We start from the raw sequence: 19,221 nt of genomic DNA, 5'->3' as shown, positions 1-19,221 counted from the left end.
AGACCGTGTGAGGAAGGCCGGGCCCGGGGCGAGCTCTCTGCACCTCGAAGAGCTGGGGCAGGGCCAGCAGAGCAGGGCCCGCCGTCAGGCAGAGGCAGCAGTTGGATCTGAAATGCAGAGAAGTCTCGAGACCCAAAACGGTCACGGATGTCCAGTGCGGCAGAGCAGTACGATTTGGACTGGAAAACGGTTACGGAACTGCCTGACTGGAGGACTTTGGCAAGCTCTGAGCAACCGAACTTTCAGGAGACGCAGGTGAAGCTAGATGCAGGGCAACAAGGAGGGCTCGGAGGTGGACGAGGTGAGTGCATGTGCCGAGGCCCGGGGCGGAGACGGCACGGCCGGGTTTCAAGGCCGGGCCGGGAGCAAGGGAGGCGCCGAGGATTCCGGAGAGGCAGAGCCACTGGAATAAAGTCCCAGCGGAAGCAGCAGGTGTCTTCAGCGAAGAGGCGTGGTGGCCCCGAGCTGGCTGAGGGGCCTGACCTTCAAGAAGCAGGAGGCGCTGTGGGCGGGTGCAGGCGAGGTGAGGCTCAGGTGGCCATGCGGTCGGTCAGGGGCAAGCCGGGGAACGTGGAGAGAGGGGGCTCGGAGGCCAGCAGGTAGAGGACAGGGACACGGGCGGGCCCGGTACCGAGGGCCCAGCAGAGGCTGGAGACGCGGTGTCCGGGAGAAGTGTCTCCAGCTGCCGCGCGACGTTCTCCGGCAGAGCTGTGCTGCGTGACCCAGGTTTGGGATTTGCTGTCCGAGTTCTGAGGGGGGCGATGCAGAGGACGGCGACGTGCAGTAACACACGGTGCCCACGTGCAGGGTGGCTCGTGCCCGCGGGGAGACGCTGCTCGGGGTGCAGCGGCCGCTCCTCCATCCCCGGGCCCTTGGCCCTGCTTCCGCTTCTAGAGGAGCTGGGGAGAAAAGCACCGCCTCAGCCAGCCTCGGCCCCGGCCCTGCGGCGGCAAAGAGCTGAGCGCAGAGGAAGTCCCCGGACAGACACATCAGGCCGCAGCCCAAGCCTCTGGGGCCGCCAGCCAGTAGGAAAACCACATGGTCACTTCGACACACTGCTGGAGGGCGAGTGCTGACGGGCGCACGTGAGAAGCCCTGGGGGCCGTGGTCTGGGCGCCGTGGTCTGGGCGGCTCCGGCTGCAGGAACTCGTCAGGGGCCGGGGTGGAGGTCCGAGAAGGGGCATGTCCTCTGTCACAGGGGCTTACCTGTGGGTGGGGGTGCCCGTCCCCGCCCCGTCCCACCTGGGCAGGGCCCTTCTCCTGCCCAGTCCCCTCGTCTGCCCGGCTCACCGGTGGGGTGGGGAGTTGAGAAACACCTGTGAAGGTGGCCTGGATGGCCCATGAGACCGCAGGAGGCTCCCCTCCCCGCCTTGCACCCCGACGCCAGTAGGGCTCCAGCAGAGAGAGGCTCTAAGGAGCGGCATCTCAGAAGCCCAGAGTCAGCACGGGGACACACGGGGCACCGGCGGACTTGGCAGCCTCTGTCACCCACGGCTGCAGCGACGTCAGACACACCAGCTCCTGCGCAGATTAATGTAAAACCCCCCACTGAGGCTTGTTTACCTCTCTTCTTACTACCTCACACTCATTACATGTCCTGCTGCAGACAGGCATTACAAGCTGTGTACCAAAGGGTAGGGGAAAGGGTCTGGAGAAACAAAGCAAGCATCAGGCCCAGACTCAGGTATGGCACAGCTTTTGGAATTACCAGACAGGGAACGTGAAAGAACTATGAGTAACATGCTAAGGGCTCTGGTAGAAACAGTAGACATCATGCACTGACAGGCATGGGGAGTGTCGTCGGGGTCATGGAAACTCCAAGGAAGACGCACATCAAAGTCAAGCGTAGCAGAAACCAAGAGTGCCCTTGATGAGCTCTCAGCAGCCTGGACAGGGCCAAGGAAGGGACCCGTGAGCTGGAAGACACGTCGGGAGAAACTTCCCAGGCTGAGAAGCAAAAACAAGGAGGAACAAAAAGGGGGAAACAGAAAATGGGACAGAGCATCCAAGAAGCCTGTAACGGTCTCAGCAGGTGTAACGTATCTGTACGGGGCACCAGCAGGAGGAGAGGGAAGGGGCGGAAGAAGTATTCGGGGTGAACATGGCTGAGGGCTTTCTAGACTTGATGACAGACACCTAATCACAGATCCGGGAGCCTAGAGGACACCAGGCCAGATGAATGCCCGAAAGTCTAAGCCCGGTGTAGAGCCTTCCCACCCACTGCAGCAAACCACCGGCAAAGAGGGAACCCGAAAGAAGCCAGAGAAGTAGAGGCGTTGGCCTGGAAAAGGCGCGGGACACCTCCCACCACATGGGATTGGGGGAGGCCTGGCTGGTGTCATCGTCATCATGCAGGAGGGGGCGGTGGTGGGAAAGGAGTTGACACAGCCTGGAGTACAAGCAGAGAAGGTCCTCATGACCCGAGGGTGGCGAGGACTGGCTGGAGGCTTTGGAGTCCAGAGTGAAAAGGAGTCAACACATCCAAGCAGGTGAGGAGTTCAGAGCGTGGGATTCCCCTCACCTCTGCCCCCTCCCCAGACCCACTGTGCCCAGAAACCGCGGGTGCTGCCACGCCTCCCCGTGCAGTCACTGGTCAAGGTCGGGGCTGGGAGTGTGGGCTTCCTGCCAGCCTCGCCGAGCCTGCTCTGCCTGCAATCTGTGTGGTCCACTGACCGTGTTCAGTTTGTGGTCACGGAGCAGAGGCTGAGCCCATGGGTAGGGTTTCCTCAGTTGACTTCTACCAACATTTCTGTATTAAAATCTTAGATTAATGCATATGTTATTTCCTCAGCTGCCCACTCATTTTCTGAGGTTTCAGAAATGCTTTTTATTTAGCAGCTTTTAGGTCATCAGATGCAGTTTTGCACCTGAAATAGTCCTCCAGGTGTCATTTGACTAACACTTACGCCACAAGGCAGCGTAAGCTATGCTCCCGTGCAGCTGTGAAACTTGTGGTCAGCACTTGAGTTTTGCTTAAGAACAAGAATAATACTTCATTTCTGTTATACATTTTTGGTTTTTGTTCTTTAATTTTGGTTGACTTAACATAATACACAAAAGTATACCAACTTTAAAAAGCATGCAACTCACTGAGTCACCACAAAGCGAGCACACGCCCCAGCCCCTGACGTGGTCAGGAAATAGCGCTGTGCCAGCATTCCAGAAGCTTCCCTCTCTGCACACCTGTTCTCCCAGAAGGGCACTGCCCCCGTATCTACTTGACTGGCTACTTTTGTCTGTTTCTGAAGATTACAAAATGCGGCTGTACGACGTGCATTCTTCTGCGTTTGGCCTCCTGTGTACAGTGATGCGCGCGGGGGTTTTGTCCGCGTGTTGCATGTCACGGGGTTCTGTTCATTTGCACGTCCGTGCACCGTCCCGCCACAGGACCAGCCGTAGCTGCACGGAGAAGCCATCCTGCAGCTGATGGGCCTTCCGCTGTCCCTTGCCGCTCTGCCCGGGCGTCTGTGTGCACCGTGTCTCAGTGAGAACATGTGCGTTTCTGCCGTGTACGCGCCTAGGAGTGGAGTTGCTGGGTCACGGATACGTTTACATTCATTTTGTGGAAACCCGGTCCTCCGAAGTGATGGCGCCCGTGTTCACTCTTCCCTGCAGCGTGAGGATTCAAGTTCCTCTATGACCTTGTCCGCACTTGGGTTGTCCGTTTTTTTTTTTAAGTGTTTAACGTTCTATTGAGGATGTAGTAATGTCTTATTGTGTTTTTAGTTTCCGTTTCCCTGAGGACTAACGAGGTTGCATTTCCTCTGCACGTTGACTGGCTGCCTGGGCATCTTGGTTTGAGGATCACTTCAGTGTGTCTTTTGTGCATTTTCCCATTGGATTGTTAGTCTTTTTTCATTATTTTGTAGCAGTTCTTTATATATCCCGGCACGAGCACGTCGCTGGTTATATGAGTATTATGTCCTCCCACTCTGTTGCCTCCTTACTCTTTTCAGTGTGTCTTGACAAATAGCCATTCTCAGTTCTAATGGAATGCAATTTATCAATCTTTCCATAGTTTAAGAAATCTTTCTCTACCCTGGGTCATGAAGGTACTCTCTTATCTTCTAGAGGTTTTACTGTTTACCTTTCTGAGATCTCTAGACGTCTGGAATTGGGTTCTATTTTTGTTATGAAGATGGCAAGTTTCCATTTTTTCCCCATGTAGATTTCCAGTGGACCCATAACCAGCTGTTGCAGGTCCGTCCTTTCCCACCGCAGGTTCCGGCGTGAATCATACGTGCACGTGCGGTGGGTGTGCATCTGGACCTCCTCTCTGATTGGTCCTCGATTCCCTTTTTGTGCTAATCGTCTGTAATTACTATAGCAAGTGTGATTGGGATTGCATTTAATCTCTGTAGATCTTTGAGGAGAATTAATTTTTAAATTCTGAGTGTTTTTAATCAATGAATATTCTGTATCCTTTGTTTATACAGGTATTCTTTAATTTTTTTCAATAACGTTTTATGATTCTCTCTGTGTAGAGCTTTTGTATACCTTTTGTTTGATTTATTTCTACGTATTTAGATTCTGTGGACGCTGTTTCATTCATTATCTTTTTTAAATTTTTTTTTCCTGTTTGCTGCTATATAAAAATACAATTGCAGCAAAGCTTTTTATTTCCAAGTTGGTTTCCCATTCAAAATATTAAATATATGCTTTGCACTTTAGTTACAGGCTGAGTCAGTGTTGAGCTCTGTCATCTCAAGAACCGACCCTGTCTGGCTGACTGATGGGTTTTTCATGAGAAAGTTGACGTCTCATCCGCAGTGACCCCCTCCCTGGGTTAGTCAGATGCCGCTGTCTCGAGGCCACTGGGAGTCCGTCCGTCTTTATGGGAGCGGGTTGGACTGTGGGTACTTACAGCACGGGGAAGAGGCCACGCACACACTTGTACTCCTGGTTAGTGCCAGGCCAGGGCTCAGCACGACTTGAGGATCTGAAAATCAGGTCGGCCCCGCCATGTTTATTCTCGCTCGTACACGCCCAGATCGTGGGAGTCGTGGGCTGGTTGCTTCTAAGCTGCTCCGCGTGGTCCAGATGTCCCCCAGCCCCTCTCTACTCACAGAATTGGTGAGGCGGGAACCACCTCTCATCTGTGGGCACAGTGTACAGAGGCCCCCGACCGTCCTGGCCCTGGACTTCCCTCCTCGGGAGCTATGGGTGGGTGGCAGGTAGGGTTTATTTGAAACTGGCTTCCCTCCTCTGCCTCCTGTGTGGGGATGGCGGCCAGTGAGGAATGGCGGAGGGGCTGGAGCTGAGGCGGCCTCCCTCCCGCGGGAGACCGTTGTCGCTGTACTTGCTGGGCTTCAAAAGGGGGAAGATCTGCAGTGTCAAGGTCGGTATTATACAGCAGCATTTTCACTTAGATTTGAAAGTAAGTGGGGGAAGTAAAAGTGAAGGTGAAAATCAGATCAAAGGAGAAAGATATGTATTTTTATCACATCAGTAAGAAGAAGAATGATAGCAGTGGGCATTTAAATGAGCAATTACTGTGTGTCGGCTGCATGCCTAGGACAGGAAGGTGGCCATGGAGCCCGTCCTGAGTCATCAGTACAAAGGGTCAGAGACCCAGATGTGCCCAGAGCTATTTCGCCCCTTAAGAGCTTCAGAAAGCCCAGCTGGAAGGCGTGTGAGGCAGCTTCGTGGTCATGTAGGGTGACGGGTCCGGACGGGGCTCTGGCCGTGGCGCACGCCCACCCGCGGCCCCCTCCCTCCACTGCCCCACAGTTACGTGCTAGGTCTGCGTCCTGACACCGAGACAGGGGTGGTGAATCTAAGGACAAACCAAAGTAAACCACTGTGCTTCACGCCGACGCTGCCACACCCGCCCGTGCGCACAGACCCCTCCCGTGAGGCCGGCCCAGGGTGAGGCTCTGGGCCTGTTGTGGCGGTGACAGAAGGACGGCAGGATGCCGCGAGCCTGCCGCGTTACGGCACGTCACGCAGTCCCGGAAGCATTCATTCATTTGAATGCCAGTCATTATGGTGCCATTTCTTACCATCATGTCCTACTTATTTTGAAAGGAAATTGAAGAAAAATTAGCTTACCTGCAGTGTATCGTGTTTAGGAGAAAGCTGATGACCAAAGCTTACTTCAGGCAGTCTCTTTTTCATTTAGAATTCTCTTCCTGTAAGTCCCATGATCCCCCTTTAGGAGGGGTGTGTGTCGGCCTTGCTGTCTGCTTCAGAGCGTTGTTGTGAGAGCGCAGCTAATCGTCAATGAATTACCGTCGCTCCGAGAGACGTTGGAAGACACCTAGGATGCAGATTGCACCTCTGACGGTCTCGGATCCAGGAGGGTCCTTGATGGCCTGGCGTTTCTACACGGGAGAGCAGACGAGCGGCCGCCGCCTCCCCCGGCCCCCACCCTGGCTGCTTCCAGAACAGCGGAGCCTCCGGGTCCACGCTCACTGCCACTGCCCCGCTGGCGCTGAGTAGAGCCGTCCACAGGAGAACCTACGGTAGCACAGGAAGAGCGCCCGTCCAGCAGACGGCTCGACACGGAGCACGTAGGTAGGATGAGGTGCTTTGTCCTTGAACTGCTTCACCAGGCAAAAGACCCTCAGCTGAGTGTTTCCTTCCTTGGTCGTTGTTTTGGTTACAACATTTAATCACTTTGTTTAATCTGTTCTTCTTTTCCCAAAGTATAGTAACGGCTGCCAGTTGAGCAAGTTTCACCACTTTTAAATAAAAATAGTGAAGGAAAACATTTTGATAAGCAAGATCTGACCAGTCTTCATTTCATAAACCTAATGGACGTTTGTGTAGTTAATGGGAAGTACAGCTACAGATCTCATTACGAGAGTGGGAATAATATCATTTCTGGTTCACATCAGCCAGCCAAGGAGGCCCGTCTGCGGCAAGGAGATGGAAGCCACAAGCTCGGCCGCACACCTTAGCTCCCTGGAAGTGAACCAGAAATTTAACCAGGCTGGAGTTAAGCCGAGTAACAGAAATCATGCAAAAGCACTTCGCAAATTGTAAAGGCTATTGGCTTGGAAATTGCTAAGGTCATAAGGGGTCAGAAATAATCAGTTATAAACAATTTAGACCGAAATGAAGCCATTTTATGTGTTAGTTATTAATGGGAACTAATCTTGTTAAAGTAAATTGGTTATGCATTTCGTTTGTTTGTCTGAAGCATTTTAAAAAAAATTTTATTTATTTAATTCATTTATTTTTGGCCGCATTGGGTCTTCGTTGCTGCACGCAGGCTTCCTCTAGTTGCATCGAGCGGGGGCTACTCTTTGTTGCGGTGCGCGGGCTTCTCATTGCGGTGGCTTCTCTTGTTGTGGAGCACGGGCTCTAGGCGCGCGGGCTTCAGTAGTTGTGGTACGCGGGCTCCAGAGCGCAGGCTTCAGTAGTTGTGGCGCACGGGCTTAGTTGCTCCGTGGCACGTGGGATCTTCCCAGACCAGGGCTCGAACCCGTGTCCCCTGCCTTGGCAGGGGGATTCTTAACCACTGCGCCACCAGGGAAGCCCTGTCTGAAGTGTTTTCGCCTGCATTTTTTTTTCACGGGGAACATGTCGGGTGAATCTGACACTGAATGGCCCGTGAGGGGTCCGTCCCCCGTGCAGATGCCACAGTCTGTCTAAAATCGTACCACCTCCTGTCTCCTGGCTTCAGCCGAGCTGCAGTGACCTAAGACTTTAGTTTTGAGCCAGAAGCCTTGACAGACCACCTCGAGATTCGAAGTCTTTTCTTAGCTCACCGACGCCCTTTCATGGTGACGCGTGTCCCGGGTCCTCGGGGGCTCTCCTCGCCTCCGTGACCGGCCAGGGTGCCAGGGGGGTCTCGTCAGACTCCTGCTGCGTGGCTGGTTCTTGCTTTGGCTGTAAACGGCCTCCACCCAAGTCAGAGCCTGTTGGGTATACTTTGCTCTACGGCAATTCATTAATTACTAGAATTTTAGTCTTTTAGTGTAGGGCACCCTCTTCGTCATTAGGTGCATGTTCTGAACAGCTAATATGTGTAATTATGTTTAAAATAAGTGCACTCCAAGTGATTAACAGCATTTTGATATCAGAGTTGTGACCTAGCCGTTGTCTTCTGGTGGCTGAATAATTAACTTGTGTCTGAGAGCTTTCGAGTGTGATAGTTGCCTAACACAGGGCTTCCTCGTGGAAGGTTTGCTGGCTTCCGGTGACCCTGAGCTGCCATCTGGTGCAGACTCTAAGTGCTGCTGTCATCTGCTGCTAATTGCTGTCACCTGCCGCTGCAGGCCCTCGGCAGAGATGGCGTGAGCAGGCGGCCCGTCGCCGTCGGCGCGGGTCCTCTCGGCTCGCGCACGTGCGCCCCGGAAAGAAAGCACGGCTGCGGGCTGGGCTTTCTCAGTAGAAGCACTTTTCAGTTAGTTTGTATTTTAATACACAAGGTGGGGGAAATGGTGACCGTCTTGTGAAGGTTATTACTTCACTAAGTCCAAGTGTGTTGCCTGTTTTATGATTTGTTTTAATGGTTCTGGCGCTTAGGAGCCTGTTAGGCTGGCGAGATTGTTTCCACGGCGTTCTACAGAAGACTTCTGTAATCCTCTTTCTCAAGTGGATAAGCTTCGGTCGGGGCACTCGCCTATAGCACCATATTATATTAATGTATTTTACTTGTAATTTAGAGAACAAGAAGGATGCCCTGATTTGAAGGCTAAGCTGTCCCCTGTGGCACTGGCACAGCTGATAATCGCGAACTAGAAAGATGTGTATATCAAATAGTTTACAAAATGAAGCCAGCTGTGTTTCCCTACATACTGTGGCTTCCTGACATGCATCATTAAACCTTATTAGCTACTTCCTTTTACAAAGATTCTTGTAGTCTTGAACATTGCATATTAACATTTTCTGCCCCTCCAACTGGAAATTATTTGCTTTATTGTAGAGTGTCAACTTGCTCTGGTTTCTGATGCGTTCTAATTGGTACTTTAGAGTATAATCATCGTGAGATACCACGCCATGCATTTCTTTATTTGGAAATTAATACAGACCTTTTCACTTTATCTGTCAATCTGGGCAACTTTTCACACAATTCCCAACTCTTGGGATTGCTTACAAGCCATTAAGTATGCAATGGTTCATAAAATGTCCTTGAAGACATAAAGTAACACAAAAATTTTTGATGGTTTAAAGTAGTGCTACATTTTGCCAGGATACCAGTAATAAACCTCTTAAGTAGACAGTTAATAATAAAAGGGTAGTTAAGAAGATGAAAAGTTTATTTAACCATATTATGCTTGTCATTTAAAAATTTCAGCAAATCTCCTGAATTCCGTTTTCCTTTCAAAAGAATGCAAATCATGAGAACTATGGATTTTGAAAACTAAGTAACATTGATTCAAAGTTAGGTGTTAGACCAGTATGATAACTTTCTTCATTCTTTTTCTCTTTATGCCATTCTGTGTTTTCCATTCTGCAACGCCGCCTTAAAAATTAATTATGTTTACCTACTGTTAACTTTCATTTGTCAGCTAGTTATGCTATGTTGGTGGGATAGAGAATGGACAAGACAATAGCAATTCTGAGGTGTTTCAGACACTGACCAGGGTTTTCTGTATCTTTTCACGTGTTTAATATAATCACAAAGAGGTGATATGCATTTCATTGAGACAGAATTTCATGAGTTCAGTGAAACAGTGATCATAGTTTTGTTTCCAGTAAATATCTTAGACACAGATCTTGTGAAGTCAGCTAATGACTCTTGATTTAAAAACCCTACTGCGTGGTTTTATGTCGTGATGGGTGCCAGATATCTGGAGATTGGGGTGGAGACCTTAAATGGTCCATAAATTCCCACATATTTACACGATAAACCAACAAGCGGTGAAGAGGGTAGTGACACCATCGCAGCCTTTGTGTCTCTTCGTGGGCTGCACGGTACAGTGTACATTCTAGTAGCACCACGCTGCCTGCAGAAACTGAGACGTGAAACATGCTAAGCTAAACTCTGCCACACGCAGCACTTAGGCATTGAGGATTTTTCCTGCTGATTGTCTTTTTTTTTTTTCCCCCCTAAGATACTGTTACTTAGAATTAACAACTTTATAATACTGTGTATGGGACTGAAGTAGTCCTTAATGAAACCAGACTTTCTGGAATCTATTATTATATAGAAAAATTGTTAACTAATGTCTAGTAAATTCCCTGGCACAAACCATTAAATGCATTTTACTTGTTGGTATGCCAAAGGAAGAATTTAGACGGTAACATTTTGAATCACCGAACAGACCTCTGACTTTGTTATAGAAATTCATCTGTATCATGACCTCTTATGAAGAAAATCTAGGGCTGGAAATTAAAGTTTCATTGTAAATGAATGACCTTGTTTACTAATAAAAATTTAACCATTCCCTTTCCCAGAATTTTATTAGGAAAATAACCAAGCAGGTGGAAGGGTGTTTTCCCCGTCCCATCCCATGCAGTTTCTTTAAAGAAACACAGCAGTTCTTCTGGCCCTGTCCCAGGCAGGCTCCAGGGAGAAGGGCAGCCCTGGTACCTGAGTGCCCTGCCATCCCCTGAGCCTTCCGTGCTGGGGGGCCGCCAGGTACTGGCTTTCCCTGGGAAGGGGCTCTGATCTACTCCCGTCGCCTAAATCCCAGCCTTTCCCATCATGTACGGTCCAGCAGTTCCAAGCCACTCACAGGAATGCGTCCTTCAATATGTCACTTCCTGGGTGTTAGAAAGCCGCCAAATACTTTTCCAGCTCTTTGAAGAGTTCAGAGGGTGCCCTGGAGGGATGCAGTCACTGTGCTGGGGAAATTCGGGTGCAATAGCGTTAGAAGCCCTGGCTGTATGTGCAGCCATTTCTTTAGCAAGCAGTAACAGAGCCCAGATTTTAACAGCATTATTATTGATGTGCTTAAAAATCTAAGAATATTTTCTATTCAATAATATATTTTATAAATTATATTTAAATGAATATTTAAGAGTGTATTTGAAGGGTGTTTCTAAAATGCACACATACACAAACAATATTTAAAATAAGGGACTTGCCACACGCAGGAAAAAATAAAGTCACACACACACCCCCATACCTCCCAGAAGAAAAATGTGCTAAATAGTATTATAGCCTCCTCAGTATGAAAAATCGACCAGAAAATGAAAGGTGAGGACTGCCCCATATTTCAACAGATGTACAAGAAGCCATGGTCTGCCCTTTCTTTCTGAGTCTGTTAAAATTTTAAGACTCCTAATAAAAGGCTTTCTTTAAAAATATCAGAACCATTTAGAGTTCTTATTAGAAAAAAAATCTATTTTTCATGTTTCTAGGGAAAAAAGAATTTCCAAGAGTGTGGGGACTTTTAAAGTCTTTGAAGAAGCATAAAATAAAAGTCAAAGTTCCTAAGCATTATCAGTGACCATGCACAAAATCTGCTCTTGCTGGCGTTTTTCCAGACTTTTAAAAAAAAAAAAAAAAAACACAGTTACTAATCCCTAAACTCATGGGTATTGTGTTTTTAGATAGTAAGAATTCGAGAGTAGGTTGATGCTACTTGTAAAATATCTGTTAAAATAAATATAAAATTACCAAAATAAACTGCTTATTTAATTAGATTAAATTGAAATCAAATGCCTGACCTCAAATTTCACTTACATGACTGATGTTGAATGTTGAGGTTTCTGGTGTTGGTAGATAGCTCAGGCTTGAAGTAATCATTTTGAATTGGTGGGTGGTCTTAGCAAAACCATTTAAAACTGATAGCTTTCTACACTGTTAAGACAAAAATAAGGTAAATATAGGCAGGATCTCTAAACCATTAATGTAAGCTGTTGTTACAACTTTATTGACTTAGTTTGTAGATCTAAATCTTTAAAAAAAAAAAAAAAGTCTTAGCACTATACTACTGTACCGATTACCTACAGTATTTTGGTTGTCATATCTTTAAATATGACAAATATCAAATATCCATCCTTATTTGATAGTAGATTTTTATTTGGGAAATTTCCCCCAATATAATTAATTCATCACGTTAAAGTCTATAAATTCTGTCTTGGATTCTTCATGACAACATAGATATTTATGGTAACTTTTTTTTTGTTAGTAAAACTAAGATAACCTGTATTATATATACTGAATTGGCTGATTGAAGATCGAAGTTCTGCTTTCACCAAAAGCAGGCTTTCAGCATTCGAAAAACAAAAAAAGCAACAATCTTGAGCGCCCTCTGCTGGCGAAGCCGCAACATACTGCACCTTCGCTTTTGCTTTCTCTCCCCAGCTAAGAGAAATGTTTTTATAAAAGCAACAACGGAGTATGAACAGGAAACATGACAGCAGTGCACACAAATCGTATTCAGCATAGTGTTGGGCTGATAGTGGTTTGTGTGGTGTAGTCTCCTTGCATCCCTGGTTTTTAAATAAACTGTGTGGACTATTGTAAAATAAGGCCGGAACTACTGTACATTAGAAAATTATGGTCTCTTTGAAATATTCAGTGCTGGATTTTCATGTAGTTGTGTACATAGAGTACAGATTAAATTTCCAAACGGTTTCCAGACCGTTTTGCATATCTGTGCACACTCATCTTTGTTTGAAACATGGCTTCGACGTGTCACAAGTTGAGCCTATTTGAAATAGTTTATAGTAATTATTAGAAACAAAAAATTAAACTAACCACTTAAAGTCACTATATTGCTTTAAATCTGATGACTTTTTAATATACTGGTTACGCCTTAATAAAGGCGGCTCTACTGTGACAGAGGCTGTCAGACAGTAACAGGCTTGACCAAATTGTCCTGCATGAATGTAAAAGTAAGTCTGCATTTTGCAAAAACAGACCTGACGTGTGTATATGTGTATGTCCATATGTTCATAGATAATGTGCTATTTTCTGGCATTTTTGATGATTATAAAATGTTATGTGGGGGCTTCCCTGGTGGCGCAGTGGTTGAGAATCTGCCTGCCAATGCAGGGGACACGGGTTCGAGCCCTGGTCTGGGAGGATCCCACATGCCGCGGAGCAACTGGGCCCGTGAGCCACAACTGCTGAGCCTGCGGGTCTGGAGCCTGTGCTCCGCAACAGGAGAGGTCGCGATAGTGAGAGGCCCGCGCGCCGTGATGAGGAGTGGCCCCCGCTTGCCGCAGCTAGAGAAAGCAACAGAAACGAAGACCCAACACAGCCTAAATAAATAAATAAATAAATGGATTGAAAGATTCAGCATAGTAAAAGTCCGTTCTCAAATTAAAAAAAAAAAAAAAATGTTATGTGGATATGTGTTATAGCAAATGCTCAAGCCACTATTGAAATTTCTCAAATGATCTGGTAGGTTGACGGTTTGAGAAGACAGCCTCATTCTGCACTCATGAAGCCCCCTTCAAACTCAGCAAGTAATATGTTTATAGATTTTAGGAATAATTTCACCCTTAACAGCATGTTTATTGTGTCTAGCGGACAGAGTGATCTGACGACGTGCATTGTCCTAAACACGGAGCTGATCAGTACCAAGGTTGTGTAAACTAGGTGAGGGCTTGCACTGGGTCCCCCCTCTCCTGAGTTTCTCACATTAACATGGAACGAGGTTGTACTTCCTTGTTGAGGAGGTGAGCTTTGCATTAAGGCTTTTTTTGTTTATCTAAAAAATATAATAACCACATTTTCTTTTCTATTTTTTGAGTTTTTTGATGTGGACCATTTTCAAAGTCTTTATTGAATTTGTTACAATATTGCTTCTGCTTTTATGTTTTGGTGTTTTGGCCACAAGGTATGTGGGATCTTAGCTCCTCAACCAGGGATCAAGCCCGCATCCCTGCATGGGAAGGTGAAGTCTTAACCACTGGACCGCCAGGGAAGTCCCCGCATGTTTTTTTTTAAATGTTAAAATATTCAAGAAAAAAAAATATCTTATGTGATAACTATTTGGTAAGCAAGGAAGAAACCTTAAATGCTGAATATAGAATAGTCAGGCAAAATTTATTTGCAGGTAAAAATGTAGAATATGAAATATTCTTTCAGAATAGACTTTTAAATGTTTATTGTGTAAATATAGATTTTGACTTTTAAAAATTAAGGTGATATAACATTAAGAATTATCGTGCTGATACTTATTTAGGGAGCTTTTAAAGCACAGATTATTGAGCCAATAGACTAGAACGGCTAAAAGAAGCACTTCTTATTTCGCAGATCACTGGGGCAGTAAATGATAATAGCCAAGTTGTCTATGGGTGGGCGGTGCCTGCGTGCAGGACAGATACTTAGGACTGAGGCGTTCATATCCAAAGATGAATGAATAAATAAACTGGAGAATAAGAAAAAAAGGGCTACATCGCATCACTTTAAAAAAAAAAAAAAAACAACTAATACTTTTAATTTAAACTCCAAACTGGAAAAAATTATTGCTGTAAGATTTAGGAGTTAGATTTAGTGTAAGAGTTTCAATTATTTGAATTGAAGGTCTGTACTTATTTTTTTCTTATTTTTAAGATTCTACTAAAAGTAGAAAATATAGGACCGATTTGTTTCAAAGATATTTAAAAGAGATGTGTTTTTTTATAGGAATTTCAACTAGGTTACAGCAGTAGCCCTATGTCAATTTTGTTGTCACAATCCAAATTCTGAATGATGCGGGGCTGCTGCGCTGATCCGAGAATAGTTTAGCCGCTAAAAGATAAACAACGTTAACAGTAATGTTATAGTTTCCCCTAAGTAGTCTCTCACGTGTGAAGCTGTATTTCTGCCTGTGTAGAGTCGTCGCGAGTGCATTTGCTAGTAGATTGGAGGCGTTTCTGTTTTTCAAATTGAGATGTATTTACAGGGAAAATATAGGACAAATTAAAATGATATTTAGCTTTCTGCAAGAGTTTAAATTGGCTTTTTGACATTTTGCATCTTATGGTTTGCTATACTAAAATACTTTCACGTAGCAAATAAGGAAATGTGAGTTTTAGATGCAAGCTTACAGTACTTGGATGTTCACATAACATTGATCCAGGGGTAATATCACGTGAGGAGCAGTTGGCGGTGCGTATTTTTATGCCTTTTGTTTTCTCTGCTACTAAGTTTTTATAACACGAGACTTCTACATTGATTTCTTGGGGACTTAGGGGGACTTTGAGACGGGCTGGAAAGGCATTGTGTTACTGAGATAAGGTGGGGTCTCATTCGTCCATGGGTGCCTTAAAAAACCTGACTGATCTTTTCTTGATTAAGCAGGAGGATACCGTATTTACCCTTCATTGTTGGTATAAACCATTATTTTACTGAGAACCATTAGCTGTTTAAAACTTGGTACATAAATTAAAGAGGAGCTAAGTGGATTTGTGATCGTTGCCATTAGTAGCGTTTTAGATTATACAGGCAATTATTGTGCTCATTATCCCAGAGCAGCCCCTTCCCAGAACCATTGTGGCATCTTAGACATTATGCACAGATTTTCCCTTGGAGATTAAAATTTCCAGTAGCGTATTTAATTTTGTTATCACAGTTGTTTCAAATCAAACAAATATTATGACAAGTGGAAGAAAATTTGCTTTACTAATATAGGAAATTACAAAAATGTTGAAAATTACTTCTTAGTGTACTTACCTTTTCTTATACAGTCGTAATTACTTCAACTGATTAGTAATATACGTTAGGGGTAAAAAGGTTTTGAAATCATAGTAAAAGGTATCTGGCCTGTTCAGATGTTTTAGGAAATTTTTGAAAGAAAGAAGAGTTTCACATCAAAACTCAAGCTACCACCTTCTTTATAGAATCTGTAGCTTTAAAGTTAACTAGCTTTCATATTGAATAGTTTTTGAGTCCAGCTTGCATTTTAGACAAGTTGAAGAAACTTTTAAGGGTGTTCTAGTGAAATGAGTATAAAATTGAAAGTGACCTTTAAAAAAATAGTTGAAATATCTCTTTTCTTCTCACTGTGCTTTGTTAGAATTGACCGCTCCCCCCCCCAAAAAAAAAGATCATGCTATGTACTATGTACTATGTGCTATGTACTATGTACTATAGCTCGGTTGCAATTATGTTCCAGGAAGAATAGTCATAGTTCAGGAAAGGCTCCTGAGAGAAAGCAGGGAACAGCCCATTCCCGAGAAGCTGTGTTTTCTCTGCTAAACCTCTCATTCGTCCTTTAAATTAGAAGGGGTTGGTGAAGACGACATTTAGTTATGTCACTAGTCAGGCAGTTGGCCACATGTGTCCTCGTCAATTAGAAAGGTATTAATACTTTGAGTTAGCTGAATATCAATGTGCAGTGGGCTGCTTGTAATGTTTCCATCCTATATGGGTCATTTTTTCAAAGGAAACTTTGTCCTCATTCCTGACTGTTTTGTCCCAGCTCTTACAGTCCTTCACTGCCGTGATGCAGGGGAAAGTGTGAGGCAGTGGTTATGCATTTTGCAAGACAGTGATTCTTTATTTTATTACAAAAAAAGGCCAACTCTGGAAGGCCAGATTAAATCATTCCTTTCACTTTTTAATGGGATTTGGATGAATAGAGTAAAATATGCACTTTGCATTCATTGATAGCATCTTTACGTTGAGGTAATTGAGTCTTTTTTCCCTGACTGAATGAGTAATGACTTCATCTGACCCTCCGCGAGGCTTGGAACTTAGGCCGTCTTTGTCACCGCAGAGGGCCCTGGCTTTGAAACATGCTCTACTTCCCTGGCTTAATTTTTCTTCATTTTAATCCAAAACCCTATTTTTCTCAATAATTCAAGCATAAACTATACAGTAGTTGAAGTAGCGGAAATTGCAAGGTATTTGTCCTGGTTCTGCCGGTTTTTAAATGGAGTTGATAAATCAGGCGCCATGGTCCCGGCCGCCGCTCTCACGGAGCTCCAGCCCCGCTCCACCGGGGAAGCTTCCAGAACCGTCGGCGCGGTCCTTCCCGCTGCTTGACCCGGCCCAGAGGTGGCGAGCCCGCACCGGCTGGCCCCATTGCCCACTCGCCCGGTTACTGCGCTGGAAGTGACCGCTAGGGGGGCAGGGCGCTTCCCGCAGAGCCCTGCAGACACGGCCGGCCCGGCCGGGAAGGGTCTCATCTGCGCCCAGGCTCGTGGAGACAACGCATCTCTAGGACTTGCCTAAAGTCTCTGGGGTTCGGAGCCTGAACAGCGCTCGACCAGAGGAGACCACGTGTCCCAGGCGAGGGGGCGGGGCCTGAGGAGGGCAGGGCTTTGGAGGGGTGGGTCCTCTGTGGGGGTGGTTTGGAGGGGCGGTGGAGAGGAGGGGCCTGGTGAGGGGAGGGACTTAGTGGGGGTGGGGCCTGGTGGTGGGGTGGGGCCTGGAGGGGCGGGGCCTCTGTGGGTGGGGGCTTGGAGGCGCAGACTCTGCAGAGCCGTCTCGTCCCTGGCCCCGCTCCCACGCCCTGGGCCCTTGCAGGTGGGGACCCGTGGCTCCCAGCCCACCGTGCGGACCCTGCAGTGTCGGGTTTGGTGTGGAGGTAGGGCGAGGGCGCTAGACAGACTTTCAGCGTTGTTGCTTCTGGGTCCCTGTTGTCATTCCCATGGTTTCTGGAGCCTTCTAAAGGCCGTGAGGTGTCAACCAACAGCAGTGCTGATGAGTGGCAGCTCTAAGAAGTGACTTCATCCATAAGCTTGGTTAGAGAAGATTTCTCTTTTACAGGATATATTACTGGTGTTCGCCTTATACTTCCTACTAGATTGGCTGTTTCTTGTAGGGTAAAATCTCATAGTTTACTCATTTTTCATAACCTTAGAGTTTAGCAAAAAATGTAGTAGGTATTTAAACTTGCTTGTATAATGAATGAATTTTCTTCACTGCTGCACTTACTGGGTTTTCTGATAAAGTTTTGTGCTTTCTTTGTAACTACGGGTTCTAACGTTCTCATGAGGCTTTGTGGCAAACCCTAATCAAAACCAGATGTAAACTAAATAGTGAAGTGTGGAAAAGGCTAGCTTTTTATTGGCCAAAGACGTGGTATTCAAAAGGCACTCCAAAATAAACTGGTATTAAGTAGGTTAGTAATTATAAAAGTTTTAAATTTGAGAATAATAGTATCCCATTTATTTTATCAAAGTTTTGGTAATCATGTTTTCTTTTTAAATTTCTCCAGAATTTGTACCAGATTCAGGAGAAATTTGTACCAGTTTCAGGAGAAACTCAGATGGCAGATAGATAACCTGATAGGATTCAGTCTTCTGCTAGTGTCATATAAATTACGAATAAGCAGTTCTGTTAAACACCTGCTGTGCCCTGGCCTGAGGGTGACCAGTAGTGACAGTGAGCTTTGCCACATTGTTTGGGCTGCATCAGGCACCTCTGTTAGGAGATGGGTAACACCAGTTTACAGAGGAAGAGAGTGAGGCTTAAAGAGTGTAAGAACATTCTCCAAGGTCACACAGTTAGTAAACAGAGATTCATATCCAGGTTTTTAATAATGATAACAATGATAATAGTAATGAGAGTAGTCATAGCCTGCATGTAGGCTTGCTCTATACCAGAAGCTGTACTCCCTGTGCTGTGCGTCATCTCTTTCCCCCCCAGGTCCTGTCAGGAAGACATGTTACAGCCCATTTTACAGATGGGAAAACTGATGCTCAGCCTGCCCAAGGTTGTGCAGCCAGGTGGCAGAGCCAGCATCCAGACTAGCCCAAACACGGAGTCTTGAGGGATCTGAACTGCCGTACGGCGTCACTTGTCCTCTTTGTGGCTCTAAAGCCCTTCTGCAAAGCCCGGCACCGCCCTCCCCGCTCCTCTCCGCCCCCCACGCCGCATTGCACGGTAGTCTTTCAGCAGTGACACTAAGCACGGAGCAGGACTTGGTGGAGGTGCCGGGGCTTGAAATCGAAGCTGCGTGCTTCAGAAGAGCTGTGTTCTCTTCACTTGTAGAATGGACGGTGTTTGGGTATCTCGTTCTTACTGTCCCCAAGATCCCACACAGAACGCACACAAAAAAGGAACTAATTCTTATGGACATAGTTTTCCCTCACGTTTTGCTCAGCTGGTAAATGACCCACAGGATGAATTGGAGTGTTGTGTGGGAGGACCTAAAGTCCAGGACTTCTGCAAATTAACAAGTTGTCATTGCAGGCTAACTACTCCACCTGTTGCTTTTCTTCTTAATTAAGAGAAGTTCTTTCCAGGGAGGCTCTTGGCAGAGAGGGATGACAGACATACTGTCCTGTTCTGAAGAAAATCCTAAGCGATTCCGTGACGTGGCACGGGCAGAGGAAAAGGCGCGTGTGCTCCTGGAAGAACTGGCCGGGCTGCCAGGCCGCCCGTGCGGCTCTCGTCCCGCGTCCCCTTTTGTTCAGTTGCTGGTCGTAACCTCA

General features: G+C 46.3%; 1 protein-coding gene across 9 annotated transcripts in view; it reads left to right on the top strand.

Moving 5' to 3' along the window:
• Positions 1-19,221, top strand: part of ATP9B (ATPase phospholipid transporting 9B (putative)) — a 229,667-nt gene that overhangs the window by 130,229 nt on the left and 80,217 nt on the right. The gene's annotated exons all lie outside the window — the stretch shown is intronic.

The sequence above is a fragment of the Balaenoptera borealis genome, assembly GCF_965194805.1.
Source record: "Balaenoptera borealis genome assembly, chromosome: 14".
In the NCBI taxonomy this organism is placed as follows: Eukaryota; Metazoa; Chordata; class Mammalia; order Artiodactyla; family Balaenopteridae; genus Balaenoptera; species Balaenoptera borealis.
The sequence above is the reverse complement of the archived record's forward strand: the minus strand, read 5'-3'. Positions and strand labels throughout refer to the sequence as shown.